A 27,633-nucleotide genomic window follows, 5' to 3' on the forward strand; every position below is an offset into this window, starting at 1 on the left:
GGATTTGTTCTTCCGCTGCATTTGTCTTGGAGAGGAGTCCTGCTTTTGTTCAGCTGTTATTTTAGCCCCGATGGGGAAGACGACAAGCCTGAATAAGCCCATATGAGTCTCATGTAATTATCAATTATACCTATTAAGTGTCTCAATAAAGGCCCTTGCCTTTGCTGGGAAAGGTTGTCTTGGACTTAAGGGAAAAGTTTTAACTAGGCCAATTTTTGTGACCTAAGAGCACCTCATTTATAACCCTTGGTGCTTTGAAGAGTAAGAAGGGGCACCTGGTCCATGGCAGGGCCTTTCTAAGGGGAACTGGGGTCTGTGTCAAGGGTAGTGGCTAGGGCGAGGCTTCTAGAGAAAAGAGACAGGCCGGCAGGCAGAGATGGAGCGGCAGCGTGTGAAGAGACAATGACAGAAAGAACAATGGTGAGATAATCACTCTGTGATGCACCCTGTGTACATATTAATAAAATGTGTGTGCCTTTTCTTCCCCTCCCAAACAAGAGATAGTGGTGGAGGACCCAGAACACAAGGAACGTAGGTCGGGAACAGATGAAGTGAATGATAGCACAAAAGAATGGTAAATTAGCCATGTGGTTGATTGGATGAGATAAAAGACAAGGAGGCCAGGCACAGTGGCTCAAACCTGTAATCCCAGACTTTGGAAGGCCAAGGCTGGAGAATTGCTTGAGCCCAGGAGTTCAGACCAGCCTGGGCAGCATAGTGAGACCTCATCTCTACAAAAAATTTAAACATGAACTGGGTGAGGTAGCAGGGAGGGAGAGGGTATGGTGAGCCATGAGGATGCCACTGCACTCTAACCTGTGCCAGAGAGTGAACCCCAGGATCCAACACAAAAAGACAAGGAAGAATGGGTAACATTGCTGATTGTTTTCTAAAGTAGATAAACTGTCTTTTCATTTGCAACCAACGTATCATCTAAAATTCGATAGATAAACTGATCTTAGATAGACAGCACTTCATTATTATTTGTGTCTCTGATTCTCACTCTTCTTATAATGTGTTCCTTAATTTGTTTTTTAAAACGGCCTCATCATTTCAGTGAAATATTTCAGGAAACTTGTGTGTATATTTCATTATGTCAAATTCTTATCAGTGATTTCTAAGGAGAGCATGTGGAGGGGGAAAAAAAACCCCAAAGAGCATGTAACAGGTAGGAAACTATTGTTGAATTTTTAGAAGGTATGTGTAATTTCATAATCATGTGATTATATGGCTTCAAAGTTCTTTGGGTTAATAAAGGAGCATAATGGTTTTTTTTGTTGTTTTGTTTTGTTTTTGAACGGTACTCATTTTGGAGATAGATTCTGTATCAGAGTGTGTTTTAAAGATATAACTACTAGTAACTTGGTCTTAGAAACTTGAAGTCAGAAGTCATGGGTTCACAGTCACACAGACTGCTGAGTAAAGAGAAATCTCTTAAGTCAGATCATGTCATCTCCTGCTTAAAACCTTTCAATGACTTCCTGGTTGCCTTAGGAATAAAATCCGAGTTCCTTTTTTTTTTTTTGAGTTAGAGTCTCACTCTGTCACTTAGACTGGAGCCTCAATCTGCTGAGCTCTGGCAATCCTTCTGCCTCAGCCTTCCAAGTAGCCATAACTACAGGCTCGCGCTGCCACACCCGGCTAATTTTTTTGATTTATTGTAGAGATGAGGTTTCGCTAAGTTGCCCAGGCGAGTCTCAAACCCACAGCCTCAGGCAATCCACTCACCTTGGCCTCCCAAAGCACTGGGATTACCGGCTGAGCCGAGCCTGGCAAATCCGAGTTCTTTAGAAAAGTCTTGCGAGCTCTGGTCCCTGTCCTCTGCAGTCTTGTCCTTTGTCAACTTCACCTGTCTTACTAGACTCCAATGACACGCAGTTCTTTCCAAGTTCTTAGAAAATCCAAGGAAGGAAGAGAAAGATGCTCTGAAGACTCTGGCCACTTGTGGGCTTGGAGAGTACACCCTGCCCTTGAAATACTAATAAGTGGAGTAACGACAGTTCAGAGTTCTGAATCTGCCCATGAAAACTGCGCTCAAAGCTCCAGAACTTCTGTCCAGAACGGTAGCCGGTGGCAGCCACAGAGCCGGTGAAATCAGCTGGTGAAAGGCCAAAAGTCAGATGCGGCCAGGAGGACAAGTTTCCACACACTGTCTGATAAGTCTCGGGGCTTTTGTCCTTGTTGGCCTGTCCCCTGAAATTCTCTTTCCTAGCTCTTTTTATGGAAGGTTCCCTTCACTTTTCAGGAATGCATCTGCTGGGAGAGGCCTTTTCTGCTGCTCAAACAGGTCTCCTGCTCATTCGCAAATAGTGTGTCAGTTTTTCTTTGGAGCACATATTGTCTCTGATTATTTTGTGTATTTATTGTTTGTTTATTTATTGTCTGCCTCTCCTTCTAGTATGCTTGTCTTGTTAAACAATGAATCCCCAGTGCCTGGTCTGACTCCTAGCCTTTCTACATGTTCAATAAAAATGTTGTGGTGAATGGAATTCATGGACCTAAAACTTGGGACTCTATGAAAGTGAAAGGAATCTGTATAGAAAAGAATCCTGAAGTTTGACTACTGAATTTTTGTGTTCATTTGAGACATAGCAAATGAAAATGAACCAGAAAAAAATAAAAACAAGAAGAGACCTTTATATTTAAAGCAAGTCAAAGATAGTGTTTAGAATCCCAGAGTCAAGTGATGACAGAACATGGACAAACTAAAATGAATTTCATTTAATTTATTTTATAAACTGTTTAGGCCAGGTACAGTGGCTCATGCCCGTAATCCCAGCACTTTGGGAGGCCAAGGCGAGGATTGACTGAGCCTAGGAGTTAGAGACCAGCCTAACTGGGCAAAATGGCCAGACCTCATCTCAAAATAAATAAATTAAGAAAAAAATTAGCTGGATGTGGTGACACACGTCTGAAGTCCCAGCTACTCAGGAGGCTGAGGTGGAAGGATCACTTAAGCTCAAAAGGGCAAGGCTGTGGTAGCCATGCTGTGATCATGCCACTACACCCCAGCCTGGGTGACAGAGTGAGATTCCAACTTGGAAGGAAGGAAGGAAGGTAGGAAGGAAGGAAGGAAGGAAGAAGAAAATATTTAAATCACCTGGAAATTAAGAGAAGAACATTAAAAATATTGGGAAAGGCTTATACATCTCTTTATGACCAATTTTAAAAGAAAGTGGGAGAAGGGTGTTGAGTTGGAAGTTAATCAGAAAAGGGAAATGAGGAGGAAGGATAAAAACAAATGTAATGAAATAGTGACCGAGCACTTAATTCACAGACACCGACACCAAAAGTACAAGTTATAAAAGGAGAGGTTTATTAGCTAAGAGCCAGGCTGGCGGCCACTTGCCTGCTGTACATGACAGTTCCACAGCAAGGGGCCCCATTAGCTGTAGGGGCTTGTTTAAATGGGGTAAAACCACATTGGGACTTTCCAAGCGGGCCAAACCGCAACATCCTGGAGGCCTAGGAACTTTTCAAGCAATGCAAGTGGGGTTCACAGAAGCAAGAAAAAAGCTGTTAAACAGTTTAACCTAGCCAGCAGGTGCTGTTGTCAGTTTCCAGGAAGGGAACGTTTTAACTGTGCAAAGACTGAGTACATGCTTAACTGTGCAAAGGCTGAGTTCATGCTTAGCCTAATTTTTGACACTGTAGATGTCTTTTTAAGTCCTTTCCACAGTAGAAGTGACATCTGGACAGAGAGGAAGGGCGAAAAGAATGCTCTGAAGACTGGTCATTTGTGGGCTTGGAGAGTAGTCCTTGCCCTTGAAATACTAATGAGTGGAGTAATCACAGTTCAGAGTTCTGGATCTCCCCATGACTACTCCTCTCAAAGCTCCAGAACTTCTGACCAGAACAATAGCCGGTGACAGCCATGGAGCTGATGAAATCACTCCAGAGGTAAGACTCAGCCAGGAAAACAAAGTTCCACACACTGTCTGACAAGCCACTGGTCCTGTGCTCTGGAAGCCCTCCTCTCACTGCACAGTGAAGTGCAAAATGCCACCATTCACGGTGAATTGTCTTGTTTTGGTTGGGGTCACTGGTAGCCATGCCCCAGACCCTGGGCTTGACCTGGGGGCCATTGTGACAGAGTTTTTAGATGGGCAAATTTTGCTTTGCTAAGACTAATACAGGCTCCGGCCTCTGTGGAGGAAGTGATATTTAATATCACATAAAACCAAAATGAATTATTCTCTAGGGAGTCATCTGGCTGGCATTTCTTTCCTATTTTTCTTCCTTCCTGGGCCAGTTCAATTCTATTAAAAATTCTGTTAGCTAAATGTCAATGGGTTCAGCATGTCTCCTCTCTGTGCCACACATTGAAATTTTCCTATAAAATACTATTTTAATGTATTAGAGATAAACAGAATTTTATTAATGTCAGCCCCATAGATCTGCACACAACCCAGTGCCCTGTCTGGGGTTACATTTACCGGGGCTAGTTTATTATTATTCTTCTCAGCTCATGATGACAAAATAGTTGTTTGGAACACAGGAAAAATGGAAGTGGCTTTGCTACTTAAACTAAATTGCTTGAGGATGAAGATTTGCATTTAGTGCTCTGGCTGTTGGACTTAATTAGGCTCCACAGTTTCCTGAAAGAATTGAATCTAGAGTGTTCTCTCAGAATTAGCCAGCCTTGCCTGTGCCAGGTTGGAAAATTTACTGGTTTATGAAGAAAAGGCATTTTACAGAAACTCTGCCAGAGGATTTCGAGCTATGCTGGCACCTTTGTTTCCTCCAGTGAAGAATTTGTAGTGTTAATCCCATGTTTGTTCTGAGGAACTTCCCTGGGTCATTGGCACCCTGTGAGCTGACATTGTGCAGGGGGAGTGTTAAAAATGAACTCACAGCCAGGCTCGGTGGCTCAGCCTGTAATCCCGCGCCTTTGGGAGGCTGAGGTGAGTGGATTGCCTGAGCCCGCGGGTTCGAGACCCACCTGGGCAGCGAGACCTCACCTCTACAATAAATCAAAAAATCAGCCGGGTGTGGTAGTGCATGCCTGTAATTCTCGCTACTTGGAAGGCTGAGGCGGAAGGATCGCCGGAGCCCAGCAGGTCGAGGCTGCGGTGGCCGGGAGCAGCCACTGCACTCCAGTCTGGGCGAGAGTGAGACTCCAACTCAAAAAAAAAAAAAAAAAAATGAACTCATTTTGGAAAGTTGGAAGGTTTCAGGGTCGGGTGTCCTTATCTTTTTTAGTACTCAGCCATTTAAAAGTAAAGACCATCATCTATACCACTATACCCTGTAAACAACCAACAGTCTTAGCTTTATTCAGATATCATCATCTAACACTAAATCAAACCAAAACCCAAGGTTATTAGAAATACCACAGGCCTCCTGCCATGCTGCTGTAGTCAAGCTTTTGTATTGACTCACTTCTTAGGATGGTTTTATTATTCTGAGGAGAGAAAGCTTGGCCCAGACACAGCTGTGCCGTGGATGGAATCAGTGAAGGAAGCAAACCATGTTGGCAGAAAGGGGATGATTTCGTTCCTTCAGCTGTAAAGGGTCACGGCTAACACTTCTATAACAAAAGACAGGTTAACAAGAAAAAAGCGTAACATGTATCACATGTGCATGGGAGTCATACAAAATAAGAAAACCCAAAGAAAGGGCCAGCCGGGTGCAGTGGCTCAAGCCTGTAATCCCAGCACTTTGGGAGGCCGAGGTGAGAGGATTGCCTGAGCCCAGGAATTTGTGACCGGCCTGGGCAACTTGGTGAACCTGCATCTCTACAATACATCCTAAAATTAGCTGGGCGTGGTAGTGCACACCTGTAGTTCAGTCTACTTGGAAGGCTGAGACAGAAGAATCACCTGAGCCCAGCAGGTCAATGCTGGAGTGGCCATGAGCAAGCCATTGCACTCTAGTCTGGGTGACAGAGTGAGACTCTGACTCAAAATAAAAGGGGTCACATGGTTGACACTTAAATACCTTCTACAGTGGGGAGAGGGGAGTAGGGGGCTGTAAATGAATGGGCCTGAAGACCAGACAATGGTGTGTAAATGATTCTCCTTGGGAATTGAGTGGGATCTGAGAACAGAGAAGAGTTTGAGATGATCTTCTGGGCTGTAGGTATGGTGTTTGGTGTTTAATTTTCAGTCTTTTCCTCTGTGGTACCAGTTTTGATCTTCTCTGGCTAATGACATTTCAGGGAGGGGTTTGAAGGCAGTTGCATTCCTCTTTGGAGGTAGATAAGGGAACTTCAGAGAACAGTCTTGTCTTTGCTTGGGAGAGGGAGGTTTGGAGGGTGGGCTCAGAGAGAACATAAACCTACTTTATTTCAGCATCTCAAAATGCCATATTTGGGGGTATCATTTTCTGAGCTCCAATAACGCCAATCCTACAGGAAAAAGAAGCACTCTACTCCAGAAAGGGGCTTTAGAGAAGAACAGCAATGGCCCCTTCAGAAAGGAGCATGGGGAGTAGACAGAAATTGTTGATCTTTGAAAGCTGTTGAAATCAGTGTATCAACTTGTCTGAATCTGGTAGAATTTCCTGGTAGAATTTCTTTTTCTTCACTCATTGTATTAACTGCTGTGTGTTAGGTCTTCCTGCACAACTAAGAGGAAGGCTGAGATCTTTGTCTTTGTCCTTGTTTTGCTCATTAGTGTCACTGCGGGTTTCAAAGTCCTCATCCTTTAGACCTCAGAGGTTCCTTGTCTTGGTCGGACTTCATGAGTTTTCTCATTCTCATGTCTTCCCCGTCTCTCAGGAGCAGAACAGAATCCTTCTCAGGGAAGAAAGAATCAAATCTGAAACTAGGAAGGGAAAGAAAAAGGAAGGGGAAAGAAAAGAAGTCGCTTTCGGTGTCTCGCCAAAGATTTTTGAGTCTTCTACAAATGAGGACCTATTTACCATGTAAATAATGTATTTTTCTCCAAGAAGAACTATTTAGAAAACACAATGCTTCCTCTTGTACAATTTAAAGCAGATCTTAAATCCTTATCTGGTCCTTCTGGCCCATTTCTGCTCATCCCGAGTACCCCTAAGCATCTCTCTAAGCTCATTGTCTCCTGGGTGTCACGAGCTTGCCTTCCAGTCTCATCCCCTCCTCCTCGATCCCTGAGCCCTTTTGTAGAAGGCAGTGTTTTATGTGAGAGCATAACTTTCAGAAAGAAATTGTTAATCTTTGGAAGCTATTGAAACCGGTGTATCGACTCGTCCGAACCTGGTAGAACTTCCATGGTTTTCTTTTTCTCTACTCACTGTATTAACTACTGTGTGTTAGGTCTTCCTTCACAACTAGGAGGAAGGCTGGGATCTTTGTCTTTGTCCTTGTTTTGTTCATTAGTGTCACTGTCACTCAAGTGCCTAAAATAGTGCCTGACACATGGTTGGATCTTCAGAAAAGGTTTATTAAACTGAACATCTTTGGTGGAATTCTTGCTGTTTTCATGAATTAAAACTAAACTTAGGATCACCTAGTTTAAAGCACCAGCCCCCTATTCTTTGTAAATTTCATCCTTTTTGCTTCTCTCCAGCACCTGCCTTCTCTAGGCTTAAAAGGACTTGGGTGAAACTGAAGGGCATTATGTTACGTGAAATAAGCCAGGCACAGAAAGACAAATATCATATGTTCTCACTCATATGTGGGAGCCAACATCATTGGTACCAGGGAGGTCGAGTAGAATGATGGTTACCAGAGGCTGGGGAGAGTGTGTGTGGGTGGGAGGGAAGATGAAGAGAGGCCAGCTAGTGGCTACAAACACATGGTTAGAAGGAGGAAGTTCTAGTTTTTGATAGCACAGTAGGGGAACTGTAGTTAGCAACAATAAAGTGCATATTTCAGAACAGCTAGAAGATATCCCAGCACAAAGAAATGATAAGTGTTTGAAGCAATGAGTGTCTTAAATATTCTGATTTGATCATTACATATGGTATGCATGCATTAGAATATACGAAGGAGGACCCCAAAAAAACCCAGAATTGATTTATAAAAAATTGTGTATTTGTTCCTATATGTTTAAACTCCAGTCATCTTCCAAGTCCTCTCTGTTTGATGCAATACACCTATGGAGATGCTTTTTCCACGGCTCAAAACAGTTTTTGAACTTGTTAATTTTGATGCCTTTTAATGCTTCTGCTGTTTTTTGTTTGGTTCTTCCACGTATGCAAAACGTTTTTCTCTGAGGACTTTTTTCAATGGGGAAACAAAAATAGTTGCTCAGGGCAAGATTGAGAGAATAGAGAGGGTGGGGCATAGGGGTCATGCTGTTTTGGGTCAAATACTGCTGAACACTCAGCGTGGTATGAGCAGGTATGCTCGCAAATCACCCGTCATGAAAAGTAGAAACACACTGAAAGAATCTCAAAATAAAAAAAAATTCACTGAAGCCAGGAACGCGGCCACTCACAACAACACCAGCTGGCACACTGATGCTGATGAGTTCCTAGGACACTTACCTAGGAGGGAAAGCCTATAATACAAGGGACCCACCCCTCAAAAGATAATTCTAGGGTTTTTTCTTTTTTTTTTGGTCCTCCCTTACACACGTACCCTAGAATGTAATATACATGTATAATTAAAAATTACAAAGTAAAAATGAAAATGGACTTGGAGTGAGGGAGGGACAGGGCCTATACTTTCCATCTTCCTGCCTCTCTCCCACCTTGGATAAGGATGAAGGAATGTGCTGTAGCTCTGGGATGCTCCTACCCAGGCTCTCTTCTTATTCTCCACCCCTTCTTGAATTTTAGGAGGAGAGACAGATGTCTCCTATGTCTCTGGTCGTGGGTGCAGTCAGCCCTCTCTCTAGGTGTACTTGCATCTGTGGCAACCCTGACTGGTGGTGCGTGCCCACCAAATGGGAAATATCCAAATATTGGCCTTCTTGTGGTACCCAAGAAGATGTTCTTTAGAACCGCGTTAGGGGACCCTCTATCCCCCAAGTCGAACCAGTGTCAGCTCTATTTCATCCAGCCACCCCTTAGCTCCACCCCTGGCGGTACATGCTACGGCCTTTTCTTCCTGAGGTCCCTTTACCTGAAGACATCCCTCTTGGGTAGGGTTCTGGCAAGGGGACACTTGGCGCTTGGGAAGCTCACTCATCCTTGCCTCCCCTAGAGGGCTGCCGCCCCTCTTGGTTCTCTCCATTTCTCTCCAGTTCACTTTTACCCTGCTCAGGCAGGTCAGGGCAAGGTGGCTGACCCCACAGTCATCCGCCACGAACCAGGGTGCCTGGTTCCCTTTCATGCTGGCTCCTTCAAAACAATTCTCCTGGATAATCACCTTTCTCTTGTCTTTGGGAGAAAGAGAGGAGAGCGATTACAGAGGGAGGGGATAGAAAAACTGTAGCCACTCCCAGTAGGTGGAAGGCCCGGGACTAACTCTACCTACCTTCTCTCATTTTCGTCTTTTCTAGACTGGAATGGAGGAAGGAGAGGCAGGTGGGGCGTGTGGGGCCTCATCTCCCTAAGCCTTTCCAGAAGTGTCTCCTCCCAACTATGTGCACTCTTTAGCCTGCAATGCACTTGACTATCTCTTTGACCTTCGCTTTGCTTCCCTGGTCGTCAGTATGGGATAACAGAACAAGTCCTACTCAGCATTCTGCTACTCAAATAAACAGATCTCCACCCCTTTCTCTGAATCCTCTAAATCCAGTCAAGCAGGGCCCGACGGCACCGCAGCTAAGTCTCTGTCTGTACAGCAAAGCAGCTATTGTGTGTTCTTCCAGTTGTAAATTGTAGAGTCACAAGATATTTCAAAATTATTTATTGGCTTTTAGTCTTGCCGCTCTCTTGAAGCCCGTTACATACGAGAAACGGCCGTTTCTTTCATCCTTCAGTGTAGTTCCTCATGATAACAATTTATTTTTGAAGTACTTTCCTTGGATAGTAACTTACCTAAAGATACCAGAAGGATGAGGTATATAATACTTTGAAATTTGAGAGAAAAAGAAACCCCATTTTTCCTGTGCGTTCCTTTGGTTTTCCCTACGGCATTAACTTCAGTGCAAGACACGTTCACCGACAGCTGGATTACTCAGGGTCTGGCAAAAGAGCATGAATCGACACTTCTGTTCAATCTCTCAGCAGTACTTGGAATGTATATTTAATGTGTGTCATAAAAGTATGTGCAGATTGCTTGAGGCCTTCTGTCATTAAAGGCCCGAATGTCTAGCATTAGCCATCACACTGGTGATACCTCAAATATAATTGGAAAAGATTTTAACAATATATGAGCATAAGTAATGTTTGTCATTTCTATTAGTACTCTAATTAAATCAGCCTTCTAATCAGACAACTTATAAAATCTTAAGTAATATGATTAGACCAAAATAGAATGCAGACCTCAAGTGTCTGAAGCGCAGTTGGGTAGTAGCAACTTTTTGATAATGTTTTGCTGAATGGATGACTTTGCTTAGCAAGTAGGTGGTTTAGCATTTAGATAAGGAGTCTGATAAAGCTGACTCTAAGGATTCTCTAAAGTCCCCTAAAGATTCCAGGCAAGGTTGGTTTTCCTTGTTATACCTCTTAAGGGCCGGAGCACATTTTCTCTACAATAACTGCAGTAGTATCTTAGAAATTCTAATGCCTGATGCCATTTCCTACTGAAAAATGACAGTGTATTTTATTTATAAGAAAGTAGATAAGTGATGGTAAACAAATCAAGAAAGATCTCAATTATCTTTATTGATGGAAGGGCTTAAATTGGATGAACTTTTATTCCCCTTACGTTTTGACTAGATCAAAATTGCAGCAAAGACTGGCCTGAGGGTGATGGAATAGGCCCTTTACACATGACTTGGGGGTGGTGGGTGGGGCCCTTTACACACAACGTGGGGGTGATGGGAGGGGCTCCTCCCAAATGACTTGGGGTGATGAGAGGGGCCCTTCACACATGACTCGGGAGTCATGGGAGGGGCCCTTAATACACAACTTGGGGGGTGATTGGAGAGGCTCTTTACACATGACTTGGGGGTCATGGGAGGGGCCCTTCACACCCGACTTGAGGGTCACGGGAGGGATCCTTCTCACATGACTTGGGGTCACGGGAGGGGCCTTTTATACACAACTTGAGGGTCATGGGAGGGCCTCTTCACACACGACTAGGTCTGTTCTGCAGTAGCAGCTTCTGTAACTTTAGTTTAGAAACTGCTGTTTGAGTAAGGCAATCCTGCTGTTTGAGATGGGCAATCCGCTCAGAGCCAGCAGGGCAGGGTGCAGGATCCCAGGTCACCAGACTAGATGTGGGCAGGGGCAGAGATTCAAAGGCTGCAGGCCACCCTTCAGAATTAAAATGTTCATTGAGATCATTGAGCTCCCTGCCTGTGGAATCTGTGCAGCTAGTTTTTGTTCAGTTCGACCCTAGATCTTTGAGCATCTCCTTCCCTAAACTATTCTTGCCAGTAAAGACAAATAATAATAAGAAGAATAAAACAGTAAATAGCTGTCATTGATTCGGTGCCTCCTACATGACAGAGCTTGTGTGGCGTGCTTTCCAATATTAGCCATCGCCTTTACACCTCTGTGAGAAGATTAGGCTTGGTGAGCATACCTGGCTTGCTCAAGGTCAGACAGCTCATCAAAGTGGTGACATCAGGACTCGAATCCAAGGCACAGAATTCTCCATGTTGCCTGTGTCCCAGGATGGGGCTCAGGATCAGGTGAGGGTTACTTCACATGTTCAAGAAACTGATGCAAGCTGGGCTCGGTGGCTCAACCTGTAATCCCGCGCTTTGGGAGGTTGAGGTGAGTGGATTGCCTGATCCCGTGGGTTCGAGACATGCCTAGGCAGCTTGATGAGACCTCATCCCTACAGTAAATAAAAAAAATCAGCTGGGTGTGGTAGCGCATGCCTGTAGTTCTGGCTACTCAGAATTCTGAGGTGGAAGGATCGCCAGAGCCCAACAGGTCGAGGCTGCAGTGGCCGGGAGAGGCCACTGCACTCCAGTCTGGGCGACAGAGTGAGACGCCAACTCAAAAAAAAAAAAGAAACTGATGCAGATATGTTGATAACCATATTTTCCTTATGCTTATCACCCTCCTCTTTTATTGCTTAGTCTTTAAGTAACACAAAAATATCTATTATATCATTTTTCTCATAATTGTATTCTCAGCAGATGCAATTGACAAATTATCGAGCCTCTCCTCTCTCTGACATTCTTACAAAGTTTTGAAATGCATTTCACATGAATAGTTCTCTCATAAAAAGCAACATTGTTACTTTTTGATAAGAACCCAGCTCAACTCCCCAGCCCCCACTGCAAACACAATGCAAATTTGCCCACAACAGAAAGAGAGAAAAAGAAAATTCACAGTGGAAAAACTTTTCCTCCTTTCAGATGAGAGGTAGGCGGAACTGCCATAGTACCCGTTTATCCCATGACACCCACCTGGGTGTGCAGTTATCCTGACAGCGTGTAGTTTATTTCAGACCAGCCAAACAGATCTCGATGTACGGAACATGGCCAGGTTTAAACTCTGTCTAGAGGGTAAAGCCTCCCTCCTGTCTGACGCTGTGCTCTCCTTCCTGCCCTACCACAGTAAGGCCTTCCCCAGACTAAACTCAGAGAAGGCAGTGATTTTTGCTGGTCGTCTAAACAACAGTCTCTATGTCATTACCTCTTGTGTATTAGGACTGTGATTCCTGAGCCTGATTCCATCATAGACTCACCTGGGAGCTTGTCAAATGCACATTCCAAGGCTCCACCCTGGAATATCCAGGGACAGGGTTCAGGAATCATTTTGACAAAATCTCTCCTGGCAATTATATTGTGTCAACATAGCTTTAGAATAACACATGGAATTTGCAATAAACATGGGCTTACCAGGGCTGTGCAAGATATCTGTGTCCATCTACCCCTATCCACCACAGAGAGTTACAAGGGTTTGTGCACCGACTATTTCAGGGGTTACCACCGCTTTTGTCTCTTTTCTTTCAAGAACCATTTAAAATGAGGCATTTATCATATCACTACTGATCTAATTGCTCCTGTAAAAAAAAACACACACACACACAGAATGTGGATTATAATGGAAGTATTAAATGCAACACCTTTTAAGGCAGGAACTATCTTTTAGGGTTAGTGTTTTAAAATCCCCCATTGCTTTTAGCAAAATCAGTGATGGTGAAGTAGTGATGAGAAATTTTTAAAAAATCAATATTGAGGGTTGGAAGTCATTGAAACTTTGTAATTCAGTCTCCACCAAAGAAAAATGAATTTTAATAATAAAAAGCTGAGCAATGAGTGCCTAGTAACAAAAATTAAGCAGCTTCTCAGGAACATTCCTTCCTACGATGAGAGTAAAATATCCTGGCAGTTCTCAATTTGAAGACGGGTTGTATTTCAGCAGGTCTGCTGTAGGTTGATTGTTCGGAACTTGGAACTTATTTGCCCTTAGGTACAAAGTAGCTTCACCTCTGTGCTGGACACCTGTATGGCAAAGGCCTCGGCAGAGGGGATTTCAGGAGGGTCAGGGCTGCTTGTCACACTGGGTATTACCGAGTTGTCATTTGGACTAAATACTCTCCATGATAAGAGGACAGAATTTTTTTTTAAAAATCTATATTGAGGGTTGGAAGGTGTCTTAACTTTGTAATTCAGTTTCTGCCAAAAGAAAAATGAATTTTAACAATAAAAAACTAAGTGATGAGTGCCTCATAACAAAAATCAAGCAGCTTCTCAGCAATATCCCTTCCTACGACAAGTGCCCACTGACCTCCTGGCACTGAAGTGTGACCCCTCTGTCTTGGGCTGGTCTTGTGTTTTTCCTCGCCTAATGTCCACTCTGTTGCTTAACCCGTGCACCTTTCACCCTGAATTCTTTCGCCAATCGCACTTTCCTTCCAACGGCGGCATCTGATATTCACAGCATTGCCCATTTTCTCAGTAACTCTTCACTGCTTGGGCCCTGCATGCCCAGCAGAGTGGCATCGCTGGAAGACTTGGGAACAGGCATACCTAGTTTTGTGTCCCAGGTGTGTCACTTATTAGTCCTGTGAGCTCAGGCAAGCAACTTCACATCTCCATGCCTCCGTCTGTTCTGTGAAATGGAAGCACAAGTACCCTGTGAGTTATCAACCAATGCGATCAGGTCTGCATGTCTCCTGCATGATGATTCTTCTCCAGGAGCTTTGGGTACAAGAGTCAGTGACAAAAGGTCCTTCTCTCTACCTTTGTTTAGTCTAGTGAGAGAGACATTTGTATGAAAAGTCACAAACAAGGTGCTACACCTCATGATGACACTTATGATGAAGAACTTGGCCTTTCCCCCTTCCCACAGGAGTATCCTTTCCCTCTGCTTCCTTTACAGGGCATGCCCCCTCCTTTAGACCTCTTTATCCTTGGAGATGACTTGCTCACATTTCTGAGCCTGGCTTACAAGTTGAAAACTAGGCCTCGTTTCCTTTGTTTTATGAAAGACTTCCTTAAGGAGGGCCAACCTGCATTTCAAGACGAATGAGTGAACATCTTGGTAGGAGAAGCTGCCATGTGGGTGTGGTTGTGGGTGCGGATGGTGTGTACACGCAGTGTTTGTCACTGAAGAATTGCTGAAATCATTGGCATTCCGTGAGCAGCAGTTGGAGAGTAACTGAAGTCACACTTCTCTAAGAGCACGTGTGTGTGTGTGTGTGTGTGTGCATGCATGCACACACATGTACTCCAGCACACACACACACAATTTGTTAAAAATGAAGCCCCGGGGGAGATTATGTAGAGAAAAAAAAAGAGAGAGAGAGAGAAAGAGAGAGCAGAAGCATGGAAACCAATCTCTATCTGGGAACCATACAACTTGAGGGAAACCTGTTGTCTTCTCATTAGACTAAATCTTACAGAGGGGCTCTGGGAAGAGAGACCACAGAATTTAAAAAAAAATGTTCTTTCAATTCTGGACTGGAGAATTGTAAGACCCATTTTCCTTTGAATTGGATGTAGGGCTTCTCATTTCCCTAAGAGGACCCTTTTTGTCTGACAAATGAAGATATTTGCAATAAAAATCTATTATTAGCTTGGCATCTTAGGGCCAAGTCTTGCTTTTGAAAATTAAACTGTTGTCGTCGCAGATTGGTTTCTGCATAATTTTCTGTGCATGTGAGGCTGGCTCCTCCGTACGTATCTGTTGGCTTCGTCTTCACTGTAATGAGATTCTTTTTGGGTGCGCTTCCTGGGTACTCTATAGACAAGGATCTGTGTTGTTTTTCTTAATGCCAGTGACAGTGACCAAGACGTATGAGCATCCGTCATTTGCTCCCTGAAACGCACGCTCAGTCACAGCTGTGAGAAGAGCACAGGCAGCCGACAAGGCCAAGTCCTGTTCATCCCGTTGACTGATTAAACAGTGTTATTCTGAAGGAACGCCTTAGAACCAATCTTTCCCCACACATATCATAGGAATACAAAATGTAAAATAAATACCCTGGCACCATGATTGCTAGGAGAGAGGCAGGAATTTGGGTTGCAAGATTCCTTATGAGACGGCACAGTGCTGTGGACATCCTGAATAAAGAAGATACGTGTTAAGTGGCAAGGGTGAACAGCTTTAATTCATTCTGTCCTTGAGGTTCTTTTCAGCCCCTTGCTGGTTAAGTGCACAGGCTGGTGATTTAGCATAGTGCACTTGCAGCTTCAGATTTTGCTGTATTAGCACAGACATTTCATGCAAGGCCCCCATTCTTGCCTTTTGATGTTATTGTCTTATTTTTAATAGCACTAATGGCCCTCTGGACATGTGGGTGTCCAAGGGCCACCTTCTTGGCTATAGCATTAATTCGAGTAAGAAGATAGCCGTGTGGGAGACAGGTTTCGCCCATGCTACATCTTCCAAACATCAGCATCTTGTGTTTGACATTTGAGATGGTTGTGAACTTGAAGCCTCGTTCAGTATTCCTGTTGGTGAGCAGGCTTGAGGACTTTAACTATTGTTGGCAGACATCCTGCCTACAAAATTTTTAGGAACGTGATGATTGTTTGTTGTTAATTTCCGTATTTAGAAACTTGGAGTGGTTTTCCTTTGTTTGACAGATATTTATTATGCATCTCCTATGTGCCTAGCACTGTGCAAGGCCTGGGGGCACAACAGTGAACAAAACAGAGAAAACATTTGCCTTCATGAAGCTTAGTAAATACATTCAATGTGTCAATTAAGAGTGTGGTACAAAGTGATGTATATTAATGGGGAAACAAATCAAACAGGGCAGCTGGGATTGGGAGTGCCAGGGAACAGTGGTGTTGGCTAATTAAATGGGTTTGAAAAGCAACTTGGATACAAATAGCAGGCTGAATTCTGCCTGATGATTGGGCTGTAGATATCTTTGGGATGTCATTTGTACTATGTCTTGTTATTGTATTTAACCTTCCATGCCATGCCCTACTTCCGCTAGTAGCTTGTAAGCAATTTGAAGACAGGAACTTGAAGTTCTGGCTTCCCCTACAGTACTAATTCCAGGGTAATACACATTGCAGATGCTCTGTATATATGTGTTAAATAAATTTACATATCTCGAGCAGCAAGAGACAAATACAGGCTTGAGCACAGCTGTGTCCTAAGCCTATGTCGAGTGTGTTGTGGAGATGTGTGCGTTCCTCAGGTGGACTGAGGTATTGTCACACCCCTTTGATGAGCAGTTCGTGGTAACTGTCTCCTTGCAGCACAGGGTGGACTACAAAAAAATCACTGGAGTCTTTTTCTCTTCTTTTCTGGAAAAGTCTGTGTCCTTAGTATAAAAGTCACGGGACAGACGGTCAGTAAAGATTTGACTTAAGCCAACTGGGAACAGTTGTCTCTCTATTCATATGTAGCACTGAAGATCTTCAGACTTTGTGGTCTGATCCGAGATATTCCAGCTGCTGTCAGGAAGTTCTCCTCCATGTTCCTTCTAAATTTAATTGAAGCCTATTTGTCTGTTTTTGTGGTAGGCCATGGATGAGGCAAACAGCCTAGTTGATGTTATTAGTAGTGATCCCTGTCAAGGCCTGTCAGGAGCCTTTCTCTTGATGCTTTCAATTCTCTGGCCGTGCAAGGGAAGACTCAGAGTCACCCGCTTCACCCCCAGAGGACAGTCAGCTGTGTCCCCTCACTAGGCTTCCAGGGCTTTTTCTTGAAGCCCATTTTCCTTAGAGATTCATTGATTGTAGGAAAGGCACACACTCAGGAGAGCTTAAGAGAAAAGGAAGGATTGTTGGAAGCATGCAGAGACATCTAACATCTGGAAGTGAGCATCCCTCATGAGTGATCCATACATGAGGACCACTGTAACAAGTGAAGCCCCAGAACTCAGTGGCTTGTACAGTAGACATTGATTTCTCCATGCTCATAAGCTTCCGTAGCTGGGCAGGATGGGATGTGCTCCACACAGTCATTCAGGATCCCAGGACGACAGAGCTCTTCCAACTTCCCCTGGACTTCACCAGTCAGTCAGCCCATAGGGAAAGAGAGAGTGGAAGATCAAACAGGTGGTTTTATGGGCCAGTCATCGAGGGGGCATACATCATTTCCACCCATAATCCACCAGCCAGAACCCAGCTACCTGGCCATGGCTTACTCGTAGGAAGACTAGGAAATGAGGCCTAGTTGTGCGTCCATGGAGAAAGAGAAGCTGGTGTGGAGAATAGTTAGCAATCTCTGCCACACCCAGGAATTCGAAATCTGTCTGGAACCAGGTTAATCATTTCTTCGCCCTGGCTGAGAATTGTGTGTCCTTCTGTGCTCATTACTGTTCAGATGAGGAGGACGGAAGACGCTTTTTAATGAGAAGGAAACACACACATCATCTCCCTCCTCTGATGACTTTGCAGTCCTGCTGTGTGGACGCTGTTTCAGCTTGCTGGGACATCAGGCTGGTATTCAGTGAGGCCCTTCATCAACCCTTACCCTTGGCAAGTAGCCAAAGGTCAGCCAAGTTGTTAGCATATTCTGTGCAGGGCTCCTCTCAAATAGCTAACAACAGGCATTGAAACAACGTCTATAAAATATGTCTGTAAAAGACAGTTTTCCCAGGAGACTCTGACCTAAATTTTGAGCCAGGCTGTGCAAATTTGCCTTTTTTAACAAGAAAAAGATGGGGTGGGGGAGACAGATTCCCTCAAATCACATCTGTTCAGCTCTGTCTCAGCACTTGATAATGTGTGTTCCTTAATCCCCGAGGGAAAGGAAGCTTCACCTTCTTTTTCATGGCTTCTGCACTGTATTTTCTTCCCAATATAGCAGTCAACACAACTCCCGGCTCCTAAGCTTAGCTGCACGGCTTCAAGAAGGGTGCAGATGAGTTTGAGATCAAGAGTATATTAGGCTGTGTGTGTGAGTGTGTGTGTGTGTGTGTGTGTGTGTGTGTGTGTGTGTGTGTGTGTGTGTGAGAGAGAGAGAGAGAGAGAGTATTTAGGATCTGCTAGAGAGCAAATTCCGCTGTCTTTTTTCCCTGATTAATGTGTTTGAGATAGCACAGCTATTATAGAAATAAGAAAGACAGTCTGCCTGACCCACCCCACTGAGGGCTGTCCTATTGGGACTAGAGTACAGGGACCACCTTCCAACATCTGTAACCTCTTGCACAGGGGCCAACCACGTATAGACTGTTTCACAGGTCACATTTCAGAAATGTAGTAGAATATAGAATATAGAAATATTGTGGAATGTTGATGCCGGTGCAACAGATATAGTTATATAGGTTTTGGGAGTGGAACGCTTTTTTTGGGGTTCAGGAGAAGGTATTACAGGAGAGAAATGTGTGCCGAGGCAGCTCTATTGAGGGAGGAATTATGTCCTGTGTGTTTGTAGTAACAGAATCTGCAACTAAGAAAAGACAAGTTCAGGAAGGAAGTCCTTGGGTAGATGCTGAAGAGTCATCTCTTTGTTCTTTGTGCCAGCAGCTGTAGGTTTCTAATTATGATGGCAGGAGAGGTGGTTCTTATGAAGTGTATCCCTGTGTATCAAAATATTTCTATATTTTGTTATTGCTGTGTTCTTCATGTGTTAGATGTTACTTCGTAGTACACCCTGTCCTTCTTTCCAAGGACAAATTTAGCAGTTTTCTCTTTGTTTTTCTTTTTTGCTTTTCTTTCCAACCTGGTGCTGTGCCGCTTTGTCCTGTTGCAATGAAATTCCTTCATCTGCTTCACACATCACACAAAAAGGTAAGGACTGCATATCGTATTAACATGCTGGAGCAGTATCAACTTATATAACATGCAAAAGGAGATGCATCTTGATCACTGGGATTTTTTTTTTTTTTTTTACTTTAAGAGAAAGCATGATTGATTGCAAGGACTTTAATTCTCATATTGATGTGTGGCTGATTGATTTCACATCTCCTGAGCCCTGATGTTGAACGAGATGCAGGTTTATGTGTGTGTAGAGGGGCGTCTTTGTATTTATTGGGTTTTGTCAGTAGCTCACAAATATGGAGAGAAATCCACAGACATGTTATAGTTAAACTTTATAAAGACCAAGCTATTAAATAAAAAAGGAGGTGAGAGGAGTGTTAATTTTTCTTTGTCTCCATATTTTGGAGCAAAAGTAATCCAACCATTAATGAGTTCAGCTTGAGATTTTATTAAATGTGTAGCATGGTAGGGGAGAGGTCATTTAGATTCTTTGCCAAATGGGAAAAAGTATAGTTTTGTACCTGTTAATCACACCCACCCACCATATCTTCTTTTTTCTTTCCTTACCTTTTTTTCCTCATGATAAAAAGCATATAACACTTATCAGGTCAAGCATTCTTAAGTGTATACTGCAGAGTGCTGAGTGTATTCACAAAATGTTGTGAACTAGATCTCCAGAACATTTTCATCTTTCAAAACTGAAACTCTGTGCCCATTAAACAACTTTCCTTTTTCATTTCCCCCTTCCAGGTCCTGCTAAACCCTGCTCTATTTTCTGTTTTTAGGAATTGAGCTACTTTAGTTACCATATATAAAGTGGAATCACATAGTATTCGTCCTTTTGTAACTGCATTCATTTACTTAGCATAATATCTTCCAGGGTCATCCATGTGACAGGATTGCCTTCCTGTTTAAAGCTGTGTAATAGTCCATTGTACACAAATACACTGTTTTTGCATATCTATTCATTCATTAATGGACACTTGAGTTGCTTTCACCTCTTTGCTACTGTGCATAATGCTACTATGAACACATGACTCCATGGTATTCCACCATACCTTTTGATTGAATGAATTCTGCTGGTGTGTATAGCTATCCTGAAAATAAATTTTTACCATCTGTTGTATTATTAAATGTTCGGCATAGTCAAGCCATGCATGAGTGGCTCCTTAGGGCTGAGCACTCATCTTGAGGTCTGGTGACTGTCAGGTACTCATCCCCTGTTCCCTAATCCAGCATCCCTCGTCCCCCCTGCCCCGGCATCTCTTTCCTACATATTTCAGGCAGAAGACTGTGGAAGCACATGTTCCCCCTCTACTCCCCATCACCCTCACAGTAGAATGATTGTCCTTTGTGACATGCAGTTGCAAGTATTTTTGTAATGTATATCATTTCATGTAAATGATGTGAGCTCAGAATTAGTCATGAATTCAAATCATATTGCTTTGTTGTTGGAAGAAGCTTGTTTCATTGCAGTAATCCATACTAAGAATAGGAAAACACCACGTGGGTCCTCGGTGGCAGATGGTTCCTGTCTTTTCCTACCAGTTCCCTCCTGGGGCAGGTTGGATCAGACAGCAGAGAACATTACCTGAGCTGGGCACACGTTCTTGCCCATCATGAGTCTGAAGTTCTGATGGTGAAGAGGAACTGTTTTTCCCGAGTTCTCTCAGGGCTTCTAAGTATATGAGCACAGGGGAGAAAGGGGACGCGAAGGAGGTGAGGGTGTAGGAGGTTTGGGGATGTGGTGGCTAGCAGTTAGTGGCCTCACTGCTCTACAGACAGAGGTGGGATTCACCTTTTGGATAGGCAAGTTGAGAAAAAAGTAACGACCATCTTGAAACCATCGTGGATATGCTTCCTAAAAGGCAATATTAGCAGATTCGAGAATGCATCCTTGACTGGGTTCTCGAGGCAGAAAACAGACTTGGGTAACAGAGTCTGCAGAGAGTGAGGATGGGCAGTGTCACATGTCAAACCCTTGTGAAGTCCGGAGCAAGATGAAACCGCTCTGGCTTCTTAAAGTACACCACCTGGTGTGTGCCCCGGGCAGGCGGTGAGCCCATCCTTTAAGGCTCCTGATCCAGGATGCTTATTGTTCACGGCACTTTAAGCCTTTGAGAGCTGTTTGGGAACTTTTTTTGTTTTTTTACCAATGTTTTTGTGTATATTGCTCTGTACCCTGCATGGGAAATCAGGGACATGTTGGACTGTGCAGCCTGCCAGACCCACCTGCTGGGCCACGGAGGCATGATGATTGAATACTTGTGAGTCAGTTTAATCATCAGAATGTTTGCTAGGAAACCGTTTCTTAAAGAACAGTAAGGAGGAGGTTGGAAAACAGGTTTTCTTGCATGTTCTATGGGTCTGGGGAGCAGCTCTTCCTTCGTGTGTGTCCAAAAATTAGTATAGTTGGTAGGATACAATACATCTCTCTTGTGCTTTCATTTACTTCCACATTAATTTGCAGGTAAATGAGGTTGGGCAGTGGCCACTTGACTTGCTCAGGATTTTTGTTTCAGTGCACTTTAAATTGAAATAACACCAGTAATCTCAGCTGAGGTGAGGTAGGAGGATCTCTTGAGTTGAGGAGTTCAAGGTCAACCTGAGCAACAGAGTGCATTAAAAGAAAAAAGTAGTAGTAGTAGTAGTAGTAGTAGTAGTATGAGTGGTAGGAATGGGACTACGAGAAAGGATGTGGTTTTAGACATCGTTCTTTTCAGTCTTAGTAGATCAGATCACCACCAAACCTGCAAGTAGAAAGAAATGCACAGTGGCCTTAGTTTTGGCCAGAGACAAGATCTGGACAGTATTCATATTGGGAATTGTAAATAAGCAATGGGAGGGGGAAGGAATGGTGGTGTGGGGTGGGATGATACCCCTCAGAAAATACACAGAAGATGACTTGGGGTAGACATTGGAAGGGACAAACAGAAGGAGCCACCAGGAGAGCCAGGAGGGTACTCCACTGGGAGCACAGGCTGAGCACCCTCCTCGTGTACAGAGTAGTCAACTCTGGGACCTGTTCAAGCTCAGTACATGACACCGTCACCTAGAAATCTTGTGAAAAATATCCCCATGGCTGAAATATCCCCATCCAGAAACAATTAAATCCAACTGTCTACAGACAGGACTTGTTCAGACATTTTATCTTTAAAAACCTTCAAAAATGATTCCTATATCCATGCAGTGTTGAGATCTACTGGTCAAGAAGGAAGGAGAGATGAATTCTCACAAATGTGCCAATGTCTATTGAAGGTGCTTGGTAAACCTTCAGTGTTGTTTCAGTAGAATTGTGAAGCTAGTGGGAAGCCAGGCTGGAAGGTTAGGAAAGGAATGAATGAAAACTGTGGCGCCCACGAGGAACTTGGCAGGAAAAGGAAGATAAGAGATGGAGAGTGAGAGGAATAACAATAGCAGGACCAAATAAAGCGTTTTGTTTTTGTTTTAAGAGATAATAACATGACAGAGAAGCCACCCAGTAGAGAGAGAGGAGAATTCCAGAAAGAGGTGACATAAAAAGGGGACTGGAGCCGGGCTCGGTGGCTCAGTTTGTAATCCCGCGCCTTTGGAAGGCTGAAGTGAGTGGATTGCCTGAGCCCACGGGTTCGAAACCCACCTGGGCAGGCGAGACTTCATCTCTACAATAAATCAAAAAATTAGCCGGGGGTGATAGCACGCACCTGTAATTTCGGCTACTCAGAAGGCTGCGGAAGGATCGCTGGGGCCCAGCAGGTCGAGGCTGCGGTGGCCGGGAGCGGCCACTGCACTCCAGTCTGGGTGACAGAGTGAGACTCCAACTCTAAAAAAAAAAAAAATGGGCTGGAATATGACCTAAAATTCATGGGAAAGGAGGAGAGAGGGAATTTTCTCTCTTAGTATGAGTGGAGAGGGGGACATAGGGTGAGTGGGGGCAGTGAATGGACCCTCACTGAGCCCACACTCCCCAGAGGGGTAACTGAGGAGAACTTCAGCAGATGGTGGAACAGGCTGGACCAATTCCTGTGGGGTCTGGATTAGGAAGATGAGGAGACGTGTGATGATAATGGCTGGGCAGTACCAATGCTTCTCAAGTGGGCCGTGTTTGAATCCGTGATGAGCCAGCCTCACAAAGATTTGTCTTCTCCCTGTCTCAGTGGTCTGCAACCCCAGGCAGAGGAACGGGCACGGATGGTGGGGATAGTCTGGGGCTGAGAATTGGCTTGAGGGGTTTGGGAAAACGTTAGCAGTGGCAGGATGCTGTACCATAAAAAAGATGTCTCCCGAACCATTAATTCCGATCCTTGGGATAGAAAGGGAAGGCCAGTGTAAACAACAGAGCTAAATGGACCCAGTGGAATAGGAGTCGTCGAATGGCATTGAATGACTCTGTGGGCGTGGTCAGACTAGGGTTATGGACTCCAGTGAAAGGACATTGGAGAGAATGTCCAGGGAAAAACCCAGGCTGACACTGATGTCAGACACAGGTCCTTGCGTCTTCCAGGGAGGTGGAGAAGATAGGCAATATTTGCGGAGAGAGTCAAGTTTCAATTAGGTCCAAGAAGAGAGGAAAGGATGAAAAGTAAGAATGGTATATAGCAGAGCTCAGTGTTCTTAGAGCAGAGCTTAGCAGAACAAGGTTGTAGGTGGGACCTAACCTCTCCTTAAAATGGGGGAGAAGGATGAGCAGTGGTCATGGTTTTTCTACCCTTCAAACCAGCAAATCCAAGAATACATGTATTTTACTCAAAATATAGAAATAATTAATAGCATGAATATTTAATGTTCCTTATGTTATCTGGAAACCCAGCTGTTTGCTGACCATTAAAAGAAGACGGTTATAGACCCTATAGTAAGTTATTTAAAAGGGAAATTCTGAAAATATATTTGTTGAAAGATGTTTCTTGACTTGAATTCTCTATTATGCTTTTGGCCTTTGCAGGAAGAAAGAAATAACATTATGTACAAACGTTGTTAATTACTCATTAATCTGACATTTTGATGGCATTAAGCAACAAATATTAATTTGAGACTCAACATTGTGATTGTTTCTAAGATGTACGACATCTCCAAAAATATGAAACCTACATTTCAAAATTACTTTCTTCAAAGACTGATTGTGGCAAAACTCATTATTAGAACCTTCTGTACTTTAAAAGCCTTAAATGAAACACTGCAATTTACAGAATTCATTACTGTGCACAACTAATTAGAACTTTAAAGGAAATCACAGTAGGGAATTAGACATTTTAAAGATCATTTTCTTGAACTGAAATGTTCTCCAGGATAAAGGTTGTTTTGCAGCAAACGTGGAACTTCGATTTCACATACATATGTAGACACACACCCTGAAGAGTAGGGTGTTGGACCAGTGGTGTTCGGGAATTATTCTTGTTCTCCCCTCAGACAAAAAAGAAAAAAAAAAAGGAAACACAACAAAGGCGACAAGGGAGGGACAAGACAGAAATGCAAATTAGATGTCCACAGCGTCCTCGGGAAACCAAACAAAAAAACGCAGACATATCTAATTCGTTTCCAAAGCCAGCTTTACCCTAGGAAAAAAAAAATCCTCCTCTAAGAAAACAGCAGTGCAGGCTGAGTCCCAGGTGTATGGGTGATTACAGGAGAGAGCAGAGAAAGCCACTGTCGCTCGGCTCAGCTGTCTCCATGCCACACAAATGTGCTTACAGAAAGAATATAAAATCGGCCATGGATAACTCCCTCCCTTTCCCCCAAATTGATTAATTTCTCGACGTGCTGGCAGATTTTTACATGGATGGGGATTGGGTTTGAGAGATGAATGTGTACATCAACAGCAGGTGGGAAGTTGAATTTGTCTGGCCCAGCTGCTGTTGCCCAAATTTCCTATTCTTTTGGTTATCTCAGTCCAGCATCTGTCATGGGGCAGCACGGGGGCTTCTGTCATCTCAGTCCCAGGGAGCCGCAGTCTTGCCTGTGTCTCCTGACGGCTCAATGCCCTGGAATAGCAAACAGCAAGAATGACTGCCCTGTCACTATTGGCAGGAACGGCCAGAGCGCTTTGTGCAGGGTTTTTTTTCTTTTGTACCGCATTTTGAGACTTCTCTCTCTTGATATGGTCACATGCTTCCCACTCTGCCTTGACTTTGGATACTGTATGATATGAGCTCCTTTACAATACTTCTGACTTGGTTTTATTCTACGAGTAACGCGCTTATATTTGAATGTGATTTTCTTTGTATTTTAATCTTGGTGGTGGTACAACGGCAATAAAAAATGACCTGCTTTCTGGCCCCTTAGATTAAGTTTTAAAGGAACAATGTATTTTCCACATACTCCGGAAATCTCCGTGGAATTTAATCATCCAGCTGACACACATTTTTAGCATTTCTAAACATCATAGACTTGTAGTATTGGGCGTAACCTTCAGAGGTCAACTTCTCCACTCTTCCAAAGTAGAATCCTTCAGTCCCACCCATCATAGATTGTCACCCAGCCTCTGCCCATCATGGGTTGATGCGGCTGACTGCTGTGCAGACAAATGGCAGGTGCCTGTCACTGACTGCACTTTACCACTTGGGCATTGTTCTAGGAATACTTACCTACCTTTCTTGAAACAGTGAGGGTTGCTGTTTCTCTAAGGTTTTCTTTGAGGCCAGACTGCCATCTTAGAGGCATGCTTGGATAGATCTTATCTTCTGTATTTATTTATTTTATTTCGTCACAGTTACTAGCATTATTCAGAAATGTTCTACAGGGCAACCCTTTTTCGGGGCCCCTCCCACTTGGGAGCTTTTCTGTAATAAAAATAAATCCTATTTTCTAAAAGAAAAAAAGGAATGTTCTACAGAAAATATTGATGATTGTGACTGGCAGAAAGGAAGTCAGATCTTCGTTATGAAACAGTAAGCGTTCCTAGGACAATGCCCCAAGTGGTGAAGTGCCGTCGGTGACAGGCATCTGCCATCTGAATGCACAGCACAGTCAAACGATAAAATTATCTTAAGTTTAGCTACAGCACAAGATATTATAGCCAATACTACTATGTGATTACTTATTGCTATGTGTATATTTTTTATATTTATTATTTGGGCAGTGATTTTTCTCTACCATTTGTCTTCACTTGAAGTTCGTTTTTTTGTTATCGTTTTCGTTGTTTTTGGGTTGGAGTCTCATTCTGTCGCCCAGGTGGGAGAGCAGTGGCATGCTCATGGCCACCTCAGTTTCAACCTGCTGGACTCAGGCGATCCTTCCACCTCATCCTTCCAAGTAGCTAGAACTACAGGCATGCGCTACCACGCCCAGCTAGTTTTTTGATTTAGTGTAAAGACAAGGTCTCACCAAGTTGTCTAGGCTGTTCTCGAACCCGTGGGCTCAGGCAATCCCCTCACCTCAGCCTCCCAAAGTGCTGGAATGACAGGCTTGAAGTATGTTTTTTAAAAATCTAATTTCTTTATCTCTTTTTTTTTAAGAGACAGGGTCTTGCTCTGTCACCCAGGCTGGAGTATAGTGGTACAATCATAGCTCACTACAGTCTCAAACTCCTGGGTCAAGTGATTCTTCCCCCTCAACCTCCTGAGTAGCTAGGACTACAGGCGCACACCACCATGCCTAGCTAATGTTTAAAATTTTTGTGAAGATAAGGTTTTACTATGTTTACCAGAATGGTCGTGAAGTCCTGGCCTCAAGCTACCCTCCCAACTTGGCTTCCCAAAGCGTTGGGAATACAGGTGTAAGCTACTATGGCTGGCCAAAAAAAATCTAATTTCTATTAACATGCTAAAATGGTTTAAGGAATTATTATTATTTTTTTGTCCTGTCAAGTTACAGGAAACCTCAAATACTGACTCTATGCTACTGTCAGTTTGACATATGGCAAGGCCTGCCATTTCTTTGCACACACACATATTCACAGTCCTTAATTATTTTTTTCTTTAAATCTTAGCTAAGATATTTGGTAAATTACATTTGTTTTTAATAGTTGATTGTAATTTTATACAGGTATAAAACAAAGTATTATTACTTACAAATTCCTGCCAGAATTGACCTCAAAAATCTTTCTATTTATTTTAAACAAAAGAGGGGTTGTCAGAAAGCGGGGGGGAAGATTAGAACAAAAATCCCAAATATTTGGAAAAAAATAAGAAACATCCACAGAATTACAATTAATATCTTGTAAAGAAGCTCAAAGTTGTTTTCTGGTGATGTCTTCATTTGTCAAGGAAAAGAATACATGCAAATATAAAACTGTAACATCTTAGAGTTAGAAATTTCTTGGAGATCAAACCCAATGCCGCCTCCTCATGGACACCTCTAGTGATAAGTAGTTGGCCAACGTGGTCACAAACACCTGCTGAGCACAAATTAGATGCCAGGTAACGTCTGTGCTGTGGGTTGCAATACTGAACAGGATAGAGATGAAGAGACAGCTCCTACTGTCGTGGAATTGCATGCCACATACAGCAAGTTAAATTGTTTGAATTCTGCTTCTCATCTCATCCAGACCCTGCCTCCTGTGTCTGCAGGGATTCATAGATCTCCGAATCTGGATTACCTTGGAGGTCTTCCAGTCCAGCCTCCCACAGGAATAGGAAACCTCTCTGTGGAAGCCTGGATTTGAACA

The 27,633-nt window shown here is 43.5% G+C and overlaps 1 protein-coding gene across 21 annotated transcripts in view; it reads left to right on the forward strand.

Moving 5' to 3' along the window:
* Positions 1 to 27,633, forward strand: part of NCAM1 (neural cell adhesion molecule 1) — a 314,944-nt gene that overhangs the window by 155,697 nt on the left and 131,614 nt on the right. Inside the window, exon 1 of one of the 21 annotated variants that reach the window (XM_021710771.1) lies at positions 18,581 to 19,082. The exons of the other annotated variants lie outside the window; for them this stretch is intronic. The gene's annotated coding sequence lies outside the window, so the exon portion shown is untranslated. Of the gene's footprint in view, positions 1 to 18,580; positions 19,083 to 27,633 lie in introns of those variants that run through there. 21 annotated transcript variants of the gene reach the window in all.

This window comes from Carlito syrichta, unplaced genomic scaffold, assembly GCF_000164805.1.
Source record: "Carlito syrichta isolate Samal-C Ts95f unplaced genomic scaffold, Tarsius_syrichta-2.0.1 Scaffold301195, whole genome shotgun sequence".
Taxonomy (NCBI): Eukaryota; Metazoa; Chordata; class Mammalia; order Primates; family Tarsiidae; genus Carlito; species Carlito syrichta.